The sequence below is a fragment of the Echinops telfairi genome, unplaced genomic scaffold (genome assembly GCF_000313985.2).
Source record: "Echinops telfairi isolate 266 unplaced genomic scaffold, ASM31398v2 ScPeMD7_14;HRSCAF=57, whole genome shotgun sequence".
NCBI lineage: Eukaryota > Metazoa > Chordata > Mammalia > Afrosoricida > Tenrecidae > Echinops > Echinops telfairi.
In genome coordinates, this window is record NW_022103911.1 from 11,138,224 (window position 1) to 11,157,722 (window position 19,499).

The 19,499-nt window shown below is 39.5% G+C and overlaps 1 pseudogene; it reads right to left on the reverse strand.

Moving 5' to 3' along the window:
* Positions 1-779: 779 nt before the first annotated feature.
* LOC101647660 lies at positions 780-1,343 on the reverse strand (annotated as a pseudogene).
* Between the last annotated feature and the right edge of the window lie 18,156 nt (positions 1,344-19,499).

The following is a 19,499-nucleotide window of genomic DNA, read 5'->3' on the forward strand; positions in this document are numbered from 1 at the left end:
CCAGTGGTTTTTTGATTCTGTTGATCCTTTCAAATTCCCAGATTTCTGCTTTGTTCTCTTTGTTCTGTTTTGTTCTTTTTTCCCCCACTGGTTTAACTCTGCCCTGATCTTTATTATTTCTTTTCTTTTACTGTTGGAGAAGTTGTTCTGTTGACTCTGGACTAGTAGCTGGAGGTTTTGTGATAGCCTGTCAGTCATAAGATTCTCTTCCTTTTCCATATATGCATTTATTGCTATCAAGCTACCTATAAGTGCTTTTGCAGTATCCCATAGGTTTTGATACAATGTATTTGCATTAGATTATAGAAACTTCCTAAACTCCTCTCTAATCTGGGACAGTACCCATTCATGTGGCAGATCATTATGCCTCCTCCAATTGTTTGACCTTGTTTTTCTTGTTGTCCTTATATTAATCTCCTGCATTCTGCCATGGTGATATGAGAAAGATGTCTGAGTAACCTCTATTTGTTTGAATTTACTCAGGTTCAACTTGTGCCCCAGCAAAGGGTCTATATTTAAAAATGAAACATGAAAAATTGAAAATAGTGTAATTTTTTTTTTTGCATTTGGGTGGAAAGCTCTCTATATGTCTATTCAGACCAGTTGATTAATTGTAGTGTTAACTCTGTAGCCTTCTTTTTTTTTTAGTAGAGCATTTCCATTTTATTATTGAACCTCACAATGTTTTGGTGGTGGCGGCTTGAAAAAGAATACAATTGGGCTGCTGAGTCAAGTCCAGATGGTGTCTCTCCAACAAGCAGAAGCCAGTGGGCTGGTGCTTACACATGAATATCTACGCAGATGGAAATTCCCAAGATGCCCAGGAGCCTGGCCTTGGCGCAGCCTCCAGTACCAACTTCATGTGTCTTTTCAATCACCTCCCCCTTGTATAAGGGAATGCGTTTTCAGAGATGCTCAATAGGGGCCCCAAACAGGAACCAGTTCACATCTGTGATCAGAGACTCCAGAGGATTGCATTTGACCCATGTGTATTTGTTGTAGAACATGGTGTTCAGAGACTTCCTCTCGTAGATGTACCATTTGAGTTGGTCCAAAGCAGGAATGGCTGTATGGTTCATTTTTAGGATGTAGCAGGCCCTTCAGGACAGCAGCCTGGAAGCAATGTAGCCATGTTTGTAGTCAGAAATCCTGGTGGAGGAACACGAGCCTGCATGGATGTTGATGATGGTGGTGCTTTTTTCATTGTCAATGGTCATGGTCTACTGAACATTGCCACCATTGTTGAGTGGACTGATGATGCTGTATACCTCATATCCATGAGCCTGTGCCCCAAAGGTGACCAGCACCACCAGAAATGTCACTGAAAAACAGACCAGTCCCATCATTGCCTGAGGGCAGTCATTGGGGGTGGAGCCATGAGAAGGCCCCTGGATAAGAAAGTCCTGACTGTCTAGGCCAGTGGTTCTCTCTTTTTTAAAATTTTTGTTCTACTTCTCATTTCTTTATTTCTTACAATTTTATTGGTGTATTGAAGTCACCTACTATGATTGTTGAATCTGTAATTTCTTTTTTCATCTTTTGAGTAGCTTGTTTGATGAATTTCATAGGTCTTTCGTTAAACGTGCATATATTTATTATTGGTTTACTGAACCTTTGAGCATTATATAGTGCCCCTCCTTGTCTGTTGTTATGTTTGCACCTTGAGGTCAGTTTTGGCATAAATTAGGATTGCAACCCCTGGTTTTTTAAGTTGCCATTGGCCTTATATATTTATATTTTCTTCCAGCCTTCTAGTCTTAGTCTATTTTTGTCTGCAAACTTAAGATGTGTCTCTTGCAGGCAACACATTGATGGGGTATGTTTTTTGAGCCAGTCTGCAAGCCTTTTTTCTTTTAATGTATGAATCGAGACCACTGACATTCAGAGTTATTATCAGGATCTGTGGATTCATTGCTCTCATGTTCTGTTGTTTGTGTTGGGTGTTTTCCTATCTCCCTTCATATCAATGGGCTGTGTTTAAGGGGGGTGGCGGGCGAGTGTCTTCATCCTTGCCTTCTTTTCCCATGCTATCTTGGTAATTGCTATCAGAATGTTGGCTTCTGTTTGGAGTTGGTCTATTGTATTCCCCTACTTGTGCTTGGTGGATGTTGGTCTTCTGACCATAGTGAGTCAGCAAGGATCCTCCGCAGGGTTGGATGTCTTACAGTGTATTCTTTGAGCTTTTCCTTGTCCTGGAAGAAGCTTCCCTTGCCTTCTATCTTAATAGATAACTTGGCAGTGTTGAGGATCTTGGGCAGGCTTTTTTCCTTCAGTTTTTGGGAGATGTTGCTCTGCTCTCTCCTCCTCCTCATGGTTTCTGCTGATAGGTCTGAGCATATATTTACCTGAACACCTTTGTATGTAACCACCTTTTTTTCTCTCGATGCTCTCTTTATTATTCTCTTTTTCCTCAAAGTTGAATAATCTAACGATCATATGCCATGGTGAGTTCTTCCTGGCATTTAGTCTAATTGGTGTCCCATCTGCTTCCTCTAAGAGTGTCTGATTCTCATTCATAAAGGTGGCAATGTTTGCTTCCAGAAATTCCCTACTAATTTAGCTGTTGACTTCTTTGTTGTGTCTCATCCTGGTAGACCAATTATTTGAATATTATTCCTCTTCATAGCAATTCTCATTGATTTCAGGTTTTCTTCAGCCTCTTTGTCTTTTTTAAAATTCATTTTATTGGGGGCTCTTACAACTTTTAGTACAATCCATACATTTGTACTTAAAAAAAATCATTGGGGGGGGTGTCTTAAAATGCTTCTCATAATCCATACATACATCCATTGTGTCCAGCACATTTGCACATTTGTTGCCACCATCATTCTCAAAATATTTGCTTTCTACTTGAGTCCTTGATATCAGCTCCTGATATTCCCCTCCCTCCCTGCTCCCTCCTCCCTCATGAACCCTTGATAATTTATAAATTATTATTATTTTGTCATATCTTGTAGGGCCAGAAGTCTCCCTTCACCCACTTTTCTGTTGTCCGTGTCACAAAGAGGACGTTATATGTAGATCCTTATAATTTGTTCCCCCTTTTTACCCCACCTTCGCTCCACCCTCCTGGTTTCGCCACTCTCACCACTGGTCCTGAGGGGTTTATCTGTCCTGGATTCCCTGTGTTTCCAGTTCCTAAGTTCCTATCTGTACCAGTGTACATCCTATGCTCTAGCCAGATTTGTAAGGTAGAATTGGGATCATGATAGTGGGGGAATGGGGAGGGAGGAAGCATTTAGAACTAGAGGAAATTTGTATGTTTATTCGTTGCTATGCTGCACCCTGACAGGCTCATCTCCTCCCCGTGACACTTCTGTAAGGGGATATCCAGTTGCCCACAGATAGGCTTTCAGTCCCCAATATGCACTCCCCCTCATTCACAATGAATTTTTTTCCCCTTGATAACCTGATACCTGATCCTTTCAACACCCCATGATCACACAGGCTGGTGTGTTTCTTCTATGTGGGCTTTGTTGCTTTTCAGCTGCATGGCTGCTTGTTGACTTTCAAGCGTTTAAGACCCTACATGCTATATCTTTTGATAGCCTGGCACCATCAGCTTTCTCTATCACATTTCCTTATGCACACATTTGTATTCAGGGATTGTATCGGGAAGGTGAGCACACAATGGATGATATAATTTTTTTTCTTATTTGATGCCTAAAACCTGATCCCATTGACACCTCATGATCACATAGGCTGGTGTGCTTGTTCCATGTGGGCTTAGTTGCTTCTCAGCTAGATGGCTGTTTGTTTACCTTCAAGTCTTTAAAACCCCAGACACTCTGTCTTTTGATAGCTGGGCACCATCAGCCTTCTTCACCACATTTGCCTATGCATCCTTTTGTCGTCAGTGATCGTGTCAGGAAGGCGAGCAACCTGGAATGCCAGTTTAATAGAACAAAGTGTTCTTGAATTGAGGGAGTACTTGAGTGGAGGCCCAATGTCCATCTGCTACCTTAATACTAAACCTATAAATTTATGCACATAGATCTATTTCTCCATCATAATAAATAAGTATATTTACATATGTACGTACCTGTATTTAGACGTCTATAAATATGCTTTACCTCCTAGTTCTTTCCTCTATTTCCTTTTACTTTCCTCTTGTCCCACTATCGTGCTAAGCCTTCATTTGGGTTTCAATATTTTCTATTGGTTACATTACCCTTGCTGAAGCCCTATCAGGCCTCTTACACCCTCCTTGCCACCAATTTTGGATAACTTGTTGTTCCCTTGTCCCTGGATTTATTAACACCACTTCCTTCTCTTTGATTATCTTGTTTGACTGTTTTTCCCATTTATTAAAGTCTGCCTGATTGTCCTTGAGATCAATGATACAATTCTCTGCCTCCTCTAGTCTGTCCCTGAGATTCGTGATCTTGTGTTTCACTTCTATGACCTCCGCCATTAGCATCTGTAATTCCCTTTGATGATCGAACTTCATACCCTCCATTGTGGGCTCTATTCCCTCTATCATGGACTTCATTATGTCCTTATATCCTTATTCTGCATTGCTTCCCTCATCTCCTGTATTACTCCTAGCGCCTGCTGAAGATTTTGTGTGTGTGTGTGGCATATCCACATCTGAGTATTCTTTGAACATCTTTTGATTCACTGCTGTGTTTTGTCTTTCTTGTTTGCTTTTTGAAGGTGTTGTCGTATTGTGGTAGTTAAAAAATATGGTGTCAATATGGGACTTGAGAGGATTATGAGTAAAGGGGTTGAGTCTAGACTGTCAGTTGTGCCATAGCCAATGAGACCTCTGTGTGTGCATGGCCTTCTGAAGATTCTGGGAACTCCTGGATTTCCTCTTGGAGGCAGAATACGCTGTCTCTCTCTCTTCTCACTCACTGAGAGACACTCTACTGACAAGACACATGGCACTACGTTGATAGACCCCAGTAGCCTGGGAACTGGAGGAGCCACATGGAGACCCCTGTCAGCACTGAGATGCTTCTAATGCCACTGGATCCATAAGACTTACCATCCACTGGCCTGTGATCTTCCTTTATTTGTCCTCATTGCATGTCTTTCATGTGTCCAAAGAGGACTTTATAGATACCAATATAGATATTGGTATTGGACATATGGGCCAATATAGGACTTAAGGACTTGATCAGGACTGGGGTGGAATATTTCTTAATATTCAATTGTTCTTGTATATAAAGCTCTTCTTTATATACATAGGCATGTCCATGAATATGTTTCTCTAGTCTACCCGGACTAACACAGGTATGGGGTTGTTTTTGTGTCCTTTTGGAAGAACTGTGCACCATGTTTCTGGGAGACCAAGGGGAGCTCATACTCTGTGTAACTGGTTAGAGAGTTTTCGAGGGCTGCCTGTGGCCTACTGTGGTGGTGGGGAGTCAGGCTGCTATGTAGGTAAGGTACTAGGGTGACTCAATGGCCAATGGCAATGGGGGGGCCTCAGAGACTGGGGTGAGACTGGTGGCTGTGTGTATACTCTTGGGCCAAGTTAGGGAAAGCTTGAAGCTTAGCAGTGGTTCTGGTCTGAGCTGTCAGGCCACAATCTGGAGCTTGTTTAAAAAAAGGTACCCTATAGAAGGCAACGGTTGGAGAGGTTAAGGTGCCATGGGATGGGGTGCTGAGCAAAGCCAGGGACAGTCCCATTGCCACTGGTGCAGGTGCTGGGGGAAAGCCTCCCCAGAGTTTGGGTGACAGGCACCAGTGGGGTCAGCTGACTCTGCCAAGGGTGTGGGACAGGTTGCTGCTGCTGCTGCGGTTGGTGGGAGGATTGACGCCCCAGCTATCACGTGTGTCTTTGTGTGTGTGTGTGTGTGGTAATTGTATGGAAAATTTCCACAGCCACAGCTGGTTAAATGTATTGCTGAGAGACTCTAGACAGGGTTTAGCCACAGCCGCTGGTGCCACAGGTGGGTGGTTGGAGGAACCTGAGTTATGCAGTGGGTCCTGCCACCTCTCTGGGAGAAGGGAGCCTTGGGTGGAGGAAGCACCTCAGGGTAGTGAGTGCCACAAGTGGACTGTTGGTGTGTGGGGATCCAGCTTTGGTTGTGTTGGACTCAATATGGCTGCTGGCTAGCTCTAGGTGCAGTGATAAGGCTGAGGGGGCCAGTCGGTGGGTGGTGGCTGTGGTGGGGTCTGAAGTAGTGTGGCAGCATGAGCCTGGGTATCCCAGGGACCATGTCACTGATCCCTGGGGTTCCAGAACTAGGCTATATGTTGGGGAAAGTTGCCTTCCAGACTGAGGATGTACTTTGGGCTGTCGCAGGAGTCTTGTCACTTACCCAAATCCCCACACTTGTCCTCCTGGACACTGGGAACACTGATCGCCACCGAGCTCCCAATGTGGGCTTCTTAGCTAGACGCCATCTTGCTGGAACCTCTAATAATGGCATAATTTAATTGCAAAGAAAATACATTTTAAATAAGTTGTAAATCAGAATTAAGGTTTGAGGATATTGAATTCACATATTTTGCCTGAAATCTGTAAAATAGTATTTAAACCCAAATACTAGTGTCTGATGGAATTCAAACCAACTCCTGTTGTTATGTAACTGTAGAGTGAAAAACACTCACACCCAAAAAAGAAATGTTTATTGAATGTGAAATGATTTGATCTCAACAGTTAAGAACACAGAAATATAAAATTATATGAAGGACCTATCAAACTATTTTATATTCAAAGGGCAATTAAAAGAACAATGAAATATAATATAAGGGGACTTCAAACAATTTTTTGGAGAATCCCATCCAAGGAATTTTTATTTAATAGTTTTAATGAGATATAATTACCGTGCCATATTATACAAAAGTTCAATCTTACTGAGAAGGGTTGTGTAATCATTACCACAATCAACTTTGGAACATTTTCTTCCTCCGTGTTTTCATTGTTTGACTCTCTAGTTCCTCTCAACATTCTCTTCCATTGACCTTAAAAAAAACAACTGTAAACCAAATCTCATTGTCATCAAATCAATACTGATTCATAGTGACTCTATAGGACAGGGTAGAACTGCCCTTGTGAATTTCAAAGATTATAACTGTTTATGGGAGTAGAAAATCCCATCATTTTCCCTTGTAGTGGCTGGTGGTTTCAAACTGCTGACCTTCCAGCTCACACCACCAGATATCCTGTGTCTTGGTAATTATTAATCCAGTTCCTAGCTGTATGGATCCACCAATTCTGACTTTCCCACACCAAAATTTATACAAAATACAAAAGAAAGACAAAAAACAAAGTGAAAAACAGGACCCAGCAACAAAGACCAAATAAAACAGAGAAACCTCAACTGAGATGAAAGCCAAAACTATTAAATAAACAAAATACATTTAAAATGTGTTCAAGGAGACATCTAATCACAAGGTGTTAAATTCCAGCCTGACTACAACTGCTAAAATACACTTTACAATGGTTGTTAGCTGGTATTAAGGTTATTCCCATTTCTAGACTATGATCAGTGGGAATTCCCTGCAGACTAATTTCACATAGGGACACTGCAAATGAAATTGAGGCTTTTATATCCACAACATTCCCAAAACTCAGTGTTTAGAATTTATGCTGTAAATACCTTTCCCTACTCCAGGATTGGATTTTATTATTTGCAATCTTTGATCGCACACGCTTGTGTGCTTCTTTTATGTGGACTTAGCTGATTTCTCATTTAGATGGTTGTTGGTTTTGAGATAAATCTTTAAGAATACAGATGATATATATATATATATGCATGTATGTATATATGTATATATATATTTTTTCCTGATAGCCAGTCACTATATGATTTCTTCACTACACTTTGCTATAGCATTCATCTCTTCAGTGATCTCATCATTTGACTTTGGTTTGGTTCAGACTTATTTCTTAAGTGTGCCCAATGAATGTTGATCCAGAATCAACATATACATATCCTTTCATAAGTGAATTTTACTGAAATATTGCTTTTCCTGCATTCCTCTTGTTCTGTGTACCAAGTTTCCAGTCACCTAAGTTTCAAAACTATACAAGTTAACAATTAATATATTGTTTCTAAAAAGTTGATTTCCGCATGTATAAATTCCATTTCTCAACAGTGTTTTAAATTCTATATAATTGACTAAAATACTCATACTATTGATAAAATTCATATGCTCCAGGAATGAATTATGATGTACCCCAAAAATAATGATGGCTGTGAATTAAACAAAGAGCATATTAAAACCAAAGATAAAAGCAAAATCCCTTTGTAAATGGATTTTGAGTTTTCATTTGCTTGAAGCTCTAGTATAAGAACAAATAGGTTTTTGTGATATGGCCCTGCTTGGTATTTGCCTTCATGAGGACACAGAAGGACTTTTGAACCCCCCTCTTATATAATGTTTGACATAGTAGTGCAAACAAAAATAAATATTCATGGGAACTCATTCAAGTTAAATTTCAGATAATAAACCACATGCAGATTCTAGACCCAGAAAAGAAGCAAGCAAGCTTTTTCACAGAATCTATATATATTGGAAGAAAGTAGCAACCTTGATGAAACTTCCTTACAAGTAATTGACTGCTCATAGTAGAGCTCATGACATTACGTTAGATCAAATCATGGCAGACAACCACACCTTAACTATCAAACCATTAAGATGCTTGGCCCAGCCAAGTTGGCACAAAACCTAAACCATTAACCTCCCCACTTATGAAATGGCATGTGTACACAGTTCTTTAAGCTAAATATAATCTCTAGATATAGACTATGATAAAGTTATACTTGCACCTAAAATTATAAAATAACCAGTGTTCAAGTTATATAATTTTATAAAATCATAAAATAACAAGTTTATAAAATTATAAAATAAAAATAAACTAGCCAAATATACAACTCATATTTTATGGCTGAACAGAACAATAACTTCTCAATGCATACATACAAGAAGACAGAGTCATAACGATGATAGTGCTTCTTTCTTCAACTGACCATGTGGTCATAGCTAGTATGAAGATGGACCTACCTCCACAATCCATTCCATAACTTCTTTGGAATAATCTCTTGCTTGCCCTTAGCAAGCACTCCAGCTGGTTATATTTCTATGTAACTCAAATTCTATTCCTGAAGGGTCTGGGCATTACAAGTCTTGTTAAAATTGGATTGGTGTAGTTTATCATCACAGTCAGTTTAAGTCACATGACTGATGACCTATCGGTAGGCATTCCATCTCTAGTAAAGCCCAAGCCAAAAGGTATTTCTAAATAGCTTCAGCTGTCTAAAGAGATGGCGTGGCTGTGCTCCAAATCCTATGGGTCTATCTATGGTTCACCTGTAGAAGACACAAATCTAAAGCCATATCAGATATTGACACTTCAAGCAGCCCTGGGTCACCTGGATCATATAACCTAAGTGCTCCAGCAGCTTGTGTGGCAACTTGAACTTTTTGCAGAGCTTCCTCTTGCTCTGTATCACATTAGAAATTGGGAGCTATTATTGGTTTGATTTTTGTTTTTTATTCACTTGATAAAAAGGCCAGACTAGCATATCTAAGACTATGCTGCCCCCCAAATCAAAAGACGTCTACCAGATGCAACAACATATACTTCAACTAAGTAGGAATATCTTGATATGGCCCACACCACTGTCCCCAGGAATTTCACTGAGGTAGAAGTAACTGGATTTTTGTCAGGTTACTTAGCCTTCCTCTAGCATACAGGTGCTTTACTAATAAGTCTCTAGTCATTGATATTTTTATTTTCCTTATCAAGTCCAGTCAGCATAATGTCATCAATTTAATGAGCCAGTGTGACACCTGTGAAAGACCTGATCATGACCCTGTGAAAAAATTTTGGCAAAATGTAGGAGAGTTCATATACCCTTAAGGCATATGGTATTGGTTATATTGCATTTGAGCATAATGCAACTACTTCTAGTGATCTTTAGAAACCAGAATTTAGAAAAAGTTATCAGTCAGACAAATAGCCATATAACAGGCATAAGAAAATTAATTGATTGGTACATTAGTTAATTATTGAGGTAGTTAATTTATTGTGCCAATCTGGCTGATAAACACATGTGGGATTAATTGAAGGGCAGAGAGATAAATGGCTCGGTGAGCCTTGCCTTTTTTGTCTCTTGTTGTTTGATCATCAGACCACTGTGCAGCTGTTTTGCTTGTTCTGTGCCTCAATTTGCAAGCTACACTACCTGTGGGACACCTAACCCACAGACTGCGTCACTGTAATTTGAGGTTCCTTCAAGACCTGCTTTGCCACACACTTGGAATTTACATCTCTTTAGTTGGGGACTGTCGGACTCTGTCATCTGGCTGACTGTTGGTGACCAGCCTTGCTGTTTGCTGCCTGTGCTCTGATACCCTGAATTGCTTTACAGACCCATCAGCCCTCAAGACTTGAAGGACTGCCAGTGTCTCACAACTGTCTCAAGGGAGTGAGTTTCACTGAGCCATTTGTACTGCTTTATAATTTAATTAACTGTTTATTTCTTATGTTATATATCTACCTGTATAAATATATATAAAATTATTAGCATGCTGGTTTTGTTTCTCCAGAGAATCCTTTCTAACACAATTATTAAGATATTAATGAAGTTATACTTAATTAAAGTTGTTACTCTTAGGATTGAGGTGTGACTGACCCAAGCCATGGTATTTTCAAACATATGTCTGTGAAGGTTGGACATTGAATAATTAAAGCTGAAGAGTCTATGTATTTGAATTGTGGTGCTGGACAAGAATCTTGAAAGTACCATGGAGAGCCAAAAGGAAACACAACCCTGTCTTTGAAGAAGTAACGTCCGAGAGCTCCTTAGAAGCAAGAATGGCAAGATGTGTTCTCGAGTGCTTTGGACTTGTTATCAGAAGGGGCCAGTCCCTGGAAAATGATATTGTGATTGGTAAAGTAGAAAGGCAGCATCGAAAAAGGAAGACACTCAGAAGATGGATTAACACAAAGGCTGCAAAAAGGACTCATACATAAGAACAATTGTGAGGATGGCACAGGACTGGGTGGTGTTTCAGGCTATATTACATAGGGTCCCTATGAGTCAAAACGCACACCATGTCACCTAGCAACAACCTGATTAGTGTCAATTCAGAGAAAGTGGTCAGCAATCCCTGAAATACCTGATTATATTTCCTCAGCTACTTTTACAATGGTTCCCTCTTGTTTGTTCTGTACATCCCTCTGTGAAAGGCAGTGAACAAGATGCACAATGTACATCTTGAGTGATGTAGTAAAGGTACTTCCTCAAGGGGATTCGGGCTTTATTCAAAAGTTTTGGGTCTGTAAACTGATTCAAGTCTTTAGATTGAAGTGTCATGAATCACTAATCTGACAATTCCAGTTAGAGTACAATTTACCTAAATGAGAATTATTCCACTTATACAGATATGGAAAATATTTAGCTTATTTCCTGTCTATTTCACTACCAAGGACACCTGTCTAAGTAACCAATGCAATAAATCCCTATCTATCAGATGGTTCTGAACAATTGTTGACACCCTGTCTATTATTGTAACTATTCCTATATTTTATTTGTCAATTACATGCTGCCACTCAGCCTCTACCCAATAAGCCCTTTCATAGTTGGGGATATTAATTCAATTAAGGAATTTCTAACTGTCCATTCTGATTTACACAGAATAAGAATGAAAGCAGACTTCAAGGAGGATGATATTGCCTCCACAAATCTGTTGTTATTGTGGTAAAAAGTGTGTCCACTGGGCATTCCTTATGTGGATCTATGTCTGCTGACAAATGAATCTGAGAAGATGGACAACCTCAAGAACAATCGGGCGTTAGGGCTGCAGGAAGACTCTTTGACAACCTTCGATCTGCAGATAACACAGCCTTGCTTGCTGAAAGTGAAAAGGACCTAACACACTTGCTGCTAATCAAAATGGAAGCCATTCGTGTATAGTGCCGTCAGGGTGAAGAAACCCGAAACCCTCACAAGTGGACCAATGGAGAACATCATGACATCGTATAAAAGGATTGTGCTCAGGTCAGAGTTGTTTGGGATACAACTGTCCTTTGAGTTGCTTAGGATTCAACTAGAAACGCCATTATCTCACTGGAATCAGAGCGGAGAAGTAGATGATAACTGCGTTCTAATGCTAGAATTTGCATCTATGTGTGTGTGTGTGAGAGAGAGTATGTGCATGCATGAGAGGATGAGGCGATGGTTGTTTGGTTTAATATATAGCATAAAGATTTCTTTTCCAATAAAAATCTCCTTTCTTTCCTCTCTTACATGAAATGCCTTTGTCTTTGAGGACTGCCTATCTTCAATTCCTCTTTTTTTTTATTCCCCCTTTATAAACCTTCTACCTAGTCTCATTTTTCCTCACATAGTAACACCTTGCTTAATGTCTTAGTTGCAATATTTGAAAATAAATGGAGTGAGCTCTGGTCCAACAAATTTATTTTGGGAATTTACATTAGTAAGAAATATTTTCTTTTTTGTGTGTTTGTTTTTTTTAAGTTTTTAAAAAAATTATTTTATTGAGGGCTCGTATATTTCTCATCACAGTCCATACATCCATCCATTGAGTCAAGCACCTATGCACACCTGTTGCCCTCATCAATCTCAAAACACCTGCTCTCCACTTCAGCCCTCAATATCGTTTGCTCATTTCCCCCCTCCCTCGCCCCTCCCTCTCCTCCTTCCTCCTGAACCCTTCATATTTCATAAATTATTATAGATTTGTCATAAGTTACCCTGTCCGACGTCTCCCTCCGCCCTCTTCTCTGCTGTCCATTCCCCAGGGAGGAGGCTATACTTAGATTCTTGTAATTGGTTCCCCCCTTCTACCCCACATTCCTTTCACCCTCCAGGCATCGCCCCTCTCACCACTGGTCCTGAAGAAGTCATCTATCCTGGATTCCCTGTGTTTCAAGTTGCTATCTGTACCAATGTACATCCTCTGGCCTAGCCAGATTTGCAAGGCAGAATTGGGATCATGATATTGGGGGGGAGGACGCATTAAAGAACTAGAGGAAAGTTATGTTTCATCGTTGCTACCCTGCACCCTGATTAGCTTGTCTCCTCCCCAAAACCCCTCCGCAGTGGGGTGTTCTGTTGCCACCAGGTGGACTCTGAGTCTTCACTCTGCACTCACCCACCTTTACAATGACATGATTTCTTGTTCCTTGATGCCTGACACCCAATCCCTTCGACCGCTCGTGGTCACACATACTGGTGTGCTTCTTCCATGTGGGCTTTGTTGCTTCTGAGTTAGTTGGCCGCTTGTTTATCTTCTAGCCTTTAAGACGCAAATGCTATATCTTCTGGTAGCCAGGCACCATCAGGTTTCTTCTATTTGTAGAATATAATAGGAATTAAGTTAATCAAGTACAAAAGGACACATATTGCTGGAGGCCATTATTATAAAAGAAAAAAAATAAAGACAATCTTATTTATACCAAAAAACAAACCAACCAGATTTTGATGGTTACCATGAATGGGAGGGGGGAGAGAAGGAAGGAGAACTAATAGGCTAGACTGAGAATCAATAGCTATGAACTTGGTTGAAGAGGACACTTATTTCTGCACAAGGCACAAGTGAAAAAAAGGGAGAGCAAAGAAAAATGTTAAGAGATTTGACAAGTAGTTTAGTTGTTGAATACAAAGTCAGGATCTGAAATGTAAGCCCCCACCTCATTCACAATATAAAGTTTAAAAAAAAGGAAAGAAAAAATAAAGAACGAACAACAAATATGTGCTAATTTTCCAAATAAGTCAATGGCTATCATTGTTTCAAATGCAGTCATGGTGTTTGCATTAGAAGAAAGGACATGAGAGATGAGTGCAAGTCACCCCATGCTCTCACCTGAGTTTTTCCCGAAAAATCCGAATGATAGGAAATAACTATAAATATATATAACTATTAAAAACTATAAAATAAACTCTCAACAATTGTTGATGCTATTTGAATATGTCACAACATGTTTCTCCCAGTGAAGGGGGTATCACAGAGAAACACCTAAAATGTCTGTGGTTTTGCTGGCAAGATATTTGCAAGAAACAGCAAATAACAAATATACAAAAATGAGACTCTCGGCTTTTTTAAAGTTTGACATTTCCATAGATATTTTTATTACTAATGTTGAAGATAATAGCTAGGCTTTTTGTTTACTTGCTCCTAAATTGACACTACTTTAAGTACCATACATATGTTAATATTTTATTCTTATAATCATTATAATCAGGAATATTAGAGTAAAATGGAAAAAATACTATGAAAGCAGAATATTAACCCAGACTAACTTCAAAGCTTTTATACTTAGCCACTATTCTAAGATTCTCCGTCTTGAGGAAAATTTTTATGTTCCAAACAAATTCCTAGGCAATCTTTATAATAATTTGCGAGGCAGCTTAGCAATTTTCCCACTTCACAGAGGAGGCACTCATCGGTAGAGGGATTCCTGGGCTTGTCCTGAGTCACGTGACTAGTAAGGGAACAGGTGTTATTTATTTATTTGTTTATTTATTTTCACTCAGGCTTGTCTTGAAAAATAGCTTGAATAGTATTTAATAGCATGTTTTTTTTTTTAAAGGACTTCTGGTAAACATAGGTGAAAGAGAAACACATTTCTCTCTTTCATCAGAACACCTCAGAAGGAGAGATAGGGACTCTGGGAATGTCCTGGCAATCTTTGACGGCTTCTACTGGAAAGATCTCAAAGAAATGGAACATCGCAATGGTTGTGTTTGAATGCAAACAAGGTAAATGCAGACTGGGCTTTACAATTCTTTTGTCGTTCGTGAGATCACTATGTGTTGGAGCGACTCGGCAGCCCCTGGATGCATAGTCTGTTATACGTTGGGTTGGTAACCACAAAATCAGTCATTGGAACACACCAGGTGCTTCGGTATTAGGGGTTGCGGGGAGGGGGAGAATGAAAGTTATAAAAGAATATATCTAGTTTAAGATGAAGGATGACAGATATCCCACTTGAGTCTCAACAGGCATACAAGTGGAGGTGCCCTTTAACGATGGGAAACACTGGGGAGGATAACAGGTTGAAAGCTGGGGTGTGGAGTTGTGACAGTTGACTTTGAGAGGCCATTTCAAATTTAAGTAGAAATGTTAAATTAATTGTTATATATGGAGCTTCCTGTTTTCACTATGATACATGACATGTGAAATGCTTGCATTTAATCTGTATTATTGTTACCGGAAAATACTGAACACATTGAAAATCAATGATTTTTTTAAACCCTCAGAGAATTTTCATTTTAGGACATAACTGCCCATCTCCAATCTATAGATGCTTAATAATTCAAAGAGTCATGGCTATGATTTGCTTAGCCAAAACTAAAGATGGTGGGGCCATAAATTAATAAGGAGTACATAAGTGGTAAATTCAAAGAATTAGTGATGCTGAGTGTGGAACAACTATGGGTTTCAAGGAAGCCTGCATCTGAATTCTTAGAGCCCCTGGACATTGATGGGCTTTTCCTCCAGGAAAACTGCTAGGTTGTCACTGTATACAGTAAAGAAGTATCATTTTGTGTCTCTGACCACTTTGAAATATAACATTTCCTCAATCTCCAAAACAAAGGCTTACTGCTAAAAAAAAAAAAAAAACTACTTTACCGGAGGTCTACTACTCACTACTCCCCTGCAACTCTAGGCTTGTGGTTCACCAATTCCAGGGCTGTCCAAAAACCGTTTCTCCCTCCAAATTAGTACAGTCGAGAATACTACTTTGAGAAGGCAGCTCCTCCTCAGTCACAGTTTGAGTGCCTTTCCATCCAAGGGCCTCATCTTCTGGCACCATGTCTGACAATGTTCTACCGCTGTTCCTAAGGTCTTAAGTATCTAACGATGTTCTCTGTTACTCATAAAGTTGTCAGCGACTAATTCCTCAGGGTGGACAGCCAATTTCTTCATTTTATGTTCTCAGTCTGTACGTTTTGCTGAAACATGGTAACCTTGGGTGATTCTGCTGGTATTTGAAATAACAAGGACATAGCTTCCAGCGTCACAGCAGCATGCAATCCACCAAAGAAAGACAAACAGGCAAATGATGCACAAGGCTTATTAAAGTGTTAAAGAACAAAGATGTCTCTTCATGGAATAAGGTTTGTCTAACCCAAGCCACAGTATTTTCGACCACCTCATATGCATGTGAAAATTGGACATCGATTAAAGAAGATCAAAGAATATTCGTTACATTTGAATGATGGCCCTGCTGAAGAATATTGAAAGTATCATTGACTGCCAAAATAATAAAACAAGCCCATCTTGGGAAAAAACGCAATCACAATGCTCCTTAGAAGCTAGGATAGCAAAACTCTGTCTCGTGTCCTTTGAACATGTTATCAGGAAATAACAATCCCTGGAAAAGATTCCATGTGTGGTAAAGTAGAAGGATATTGAAAAAAGTGGTAGAATCCCAATGAGATACATTGACACAGTGGCTGGAACAATAGGCTGAAACGTACCAATTTGGGGGATGGCACATGATCCTGTCCTGTTCATTCAGTTGTACCTAGGATTGCCATGAGTTGGAATGGACCCGATGACACCCAACAAGTCAATGATGTCATAGGGTGACGTCATTAAAACTCTTCCATAGAGTTTTCTTGCTCGTGTTACCAGAATTAGTTTGTTTTTGTTTTTCACCAAAATAACTAGTCTGGTCAGATATAAAAGCAAAGTGGGAGAACTTTATTAGAGGGTGCTAGGAGGGAGAACCATGGCTGGTACAGTTCAGATTGTGGCTTCTTTCCTAAGCACATGGGTTCAGGGGCATAGAGGATTCCAGGAATTAGAGTCCAACATGCTCTGTCCCCACCAGAGGACACTGGGATTCTGGAGAATGTACTCTACTAAAAGATACTGACTCTCTTTTTCTGAAGCAATGCATTAAACAAACAAACAAACAAACAAACAAAAAACCCTTAAATGTTTTCATTGAGAGAAAGAAGGCCTGACGCAAGAATTTTCTAATCTATCTTCCAATTAAATTATATAAGAGAAACACTCTTGCCTCTACAGCGTAGCTGTCTCGAATTGTCTCTTCATACCAGTTCCACCTGCCATTTTCCTGGACCATTTGGGCAGGCAAACGTCAGTGGTACTGCTAGGTTGATTAGAACTAACTACCATTAAGAATAATATTAAAGTACAAACCATTTGCTAACCTCAGGATGCTTGACTCACTTAAGGGAGGGAAAAAGCTACAAAAGACTAGTGAAGCTACCACTAGACCATAAATCTCACATATAATTCCAGGAAAACATTTAGTATGTCTTGAACGGAACAAACAAAACAAATACAGGCAAAGATTAAGATAAATCATCTAGATGAGGGAGACCATTAGTTTGAAGTCAGAATGGCATCCAGGCTCTGCAGAGATAGGAAGATTACGGAAGATCTGGGAGGATAAAGGAAACTCAATATATCACAATTACAAATGGGACTACAGACTTAGGAACAGAGCAATGATCGGGACACATACATTATGTTAAATAGAATAGCTTACAAGATTGATTCAGGACCTACCAACCAAGGCAGTCAGAACGTGACTCATGATCATTCAATCTAGCATGCTAACATCCCTGGAAGGCTGTGTCTTTCCTCCCCACACTGACTGGGGGGATGACAGCACTCCACTCTTTGATGCCCTCTGCTTCAGAGCAAAGCTATTCACAAGCTACTGGTTAATGGTTAGAAGGAAATCAGTTAAGATTGTATTTATGTGGAGACCCATAAATGTATTTAGGGCTTCCGCTGTAAACCACAACCTTTTTTTTTTTTAATTAGGGCTCAGAAATTTAAGCTCTAATGTAGGTCACAGTCTAGCATCACACCAAAGCCAAACTAAAACTCATTCCAATTAAGTCAATTCTCAATCATAGTAACTTTATAGGACAGAGTAGAACAGTCTGTCCCATGAACACCAACCTTCATGGACTTATTCTGTGGCCTTCTCTGCCATGGAGAAGCTGGTGGCTGTCCTCTCACTGCTGGCATGGGGACAGCAGGGACAGTGGCCACTGTGCTATTCGAACTCCTTGCTCAAGGTCGCAAAAAACTGGAAGACTAAAATTTAACCTGAAATCATAATACTCTTTTCTACTCCAACACTTTACCACATTATAACAGTGCTAATAACAATGTTAGATAAGTCCATTGCTGCAAAGAGCCGGACCTAGAATATATATATATATATATATTTCAAAAAATACAAAAAACAGAAGAGGAAACTAAAACAAGGATACTATGGCAGTTTTAAACCTCTCTGATAGCAAAGCACATGCAAGACAAAACAATTTCTAGCCAGGCCAATGTAAAGCCTCATTCCTTGGAGGTCAATTTGTCTCACTTCTAATTAATTCATACAATTATCTCTAGTTTTCAATAAAGAATTACAGTGACAGTTCCATTTTTAAAATCAAATCATTCCAAATTCATGCTCAAACACTGAAAAGTTCAAGAACTGAATATATTTTTTCCATAAGAAATAATAGAAAACCAAATAATTGTTCTAAGGCTTCCCAAAAAAACATTTACAAATTCATTTTTTTCCAGCACTTTAAATCACTATGGAGGCTTTTAGGCTTCACACATATCACTATCTCTGTCCCAGCTGCACTATTACCATAGAGTTGGTGCTGATTTATCCAACTTCACAGTAACTTTTTAACCTCTTCCCTGGACGGGGCTCTTTGCTTCCTCGTTAACGATTTCACACTTTTGTTATATTAGTCACTTGACTCCCATTAACAGAAAAGAACCAATGTTGATAATGTCAACTTAGCCATGCTGTATTCAACTGCCTTATCAGACAAGCAGTAACCTGATTCAAATTTCGCTATTATTTCTTTCTTTAACTCTATACGGTTCTCACAATTTTCCGCTCACTTTTATTGCTGATATCACTAACTGTCCTTGGAGCCATGGTTACTATATTTTACAAAACTACATGTTAAAGAAAAAGAAAAAAGGAATGACAACTTTTTTAATGCACTCACACAAGCACTATCAAGCAAAATATGCTGCCTGGGTTTCTATTTGAGCCTTTGGAATCAGCTCCTCTGTTTTCCCTCCGTCCAACCATTGTGACCCCTTGATAAATTATAAATTATTATTGTTTTCATATCTTACACCAACCACTGTTTCCCTTCACTCAGATTTCTGCTGCTCATCCTCTGGGGGCGTGGGGTGGATTCTGCATTGATCATTGCAACTCTGTCTTCTTTGTATCTTCTTTTGATACCTCTTGCATCGTTCAATGTTTTGCCCATCCAATTTTTCAAGACTGCCACTTGAGGGTTTTTTTTTTCTTGAGTTCTTTCATTTTAAGACATGCAGAGTATGATCTTCTTTTTGGTTTGCTTACCCTAGGTCTTCACATATTGCACTGTTACCTTTCACTCATCTTCTTGTGCTGCTCTTTGAAATTTTCTATTTAGGTCTTTGGCTTCATTATTTCTCTGTGTGCTTTAGTTACTCAGCAGTTATGAACAAGTTTTAAAGTATTTTTTGACATCCACTTTTATCTTTATTTTTCTGTTTTACCT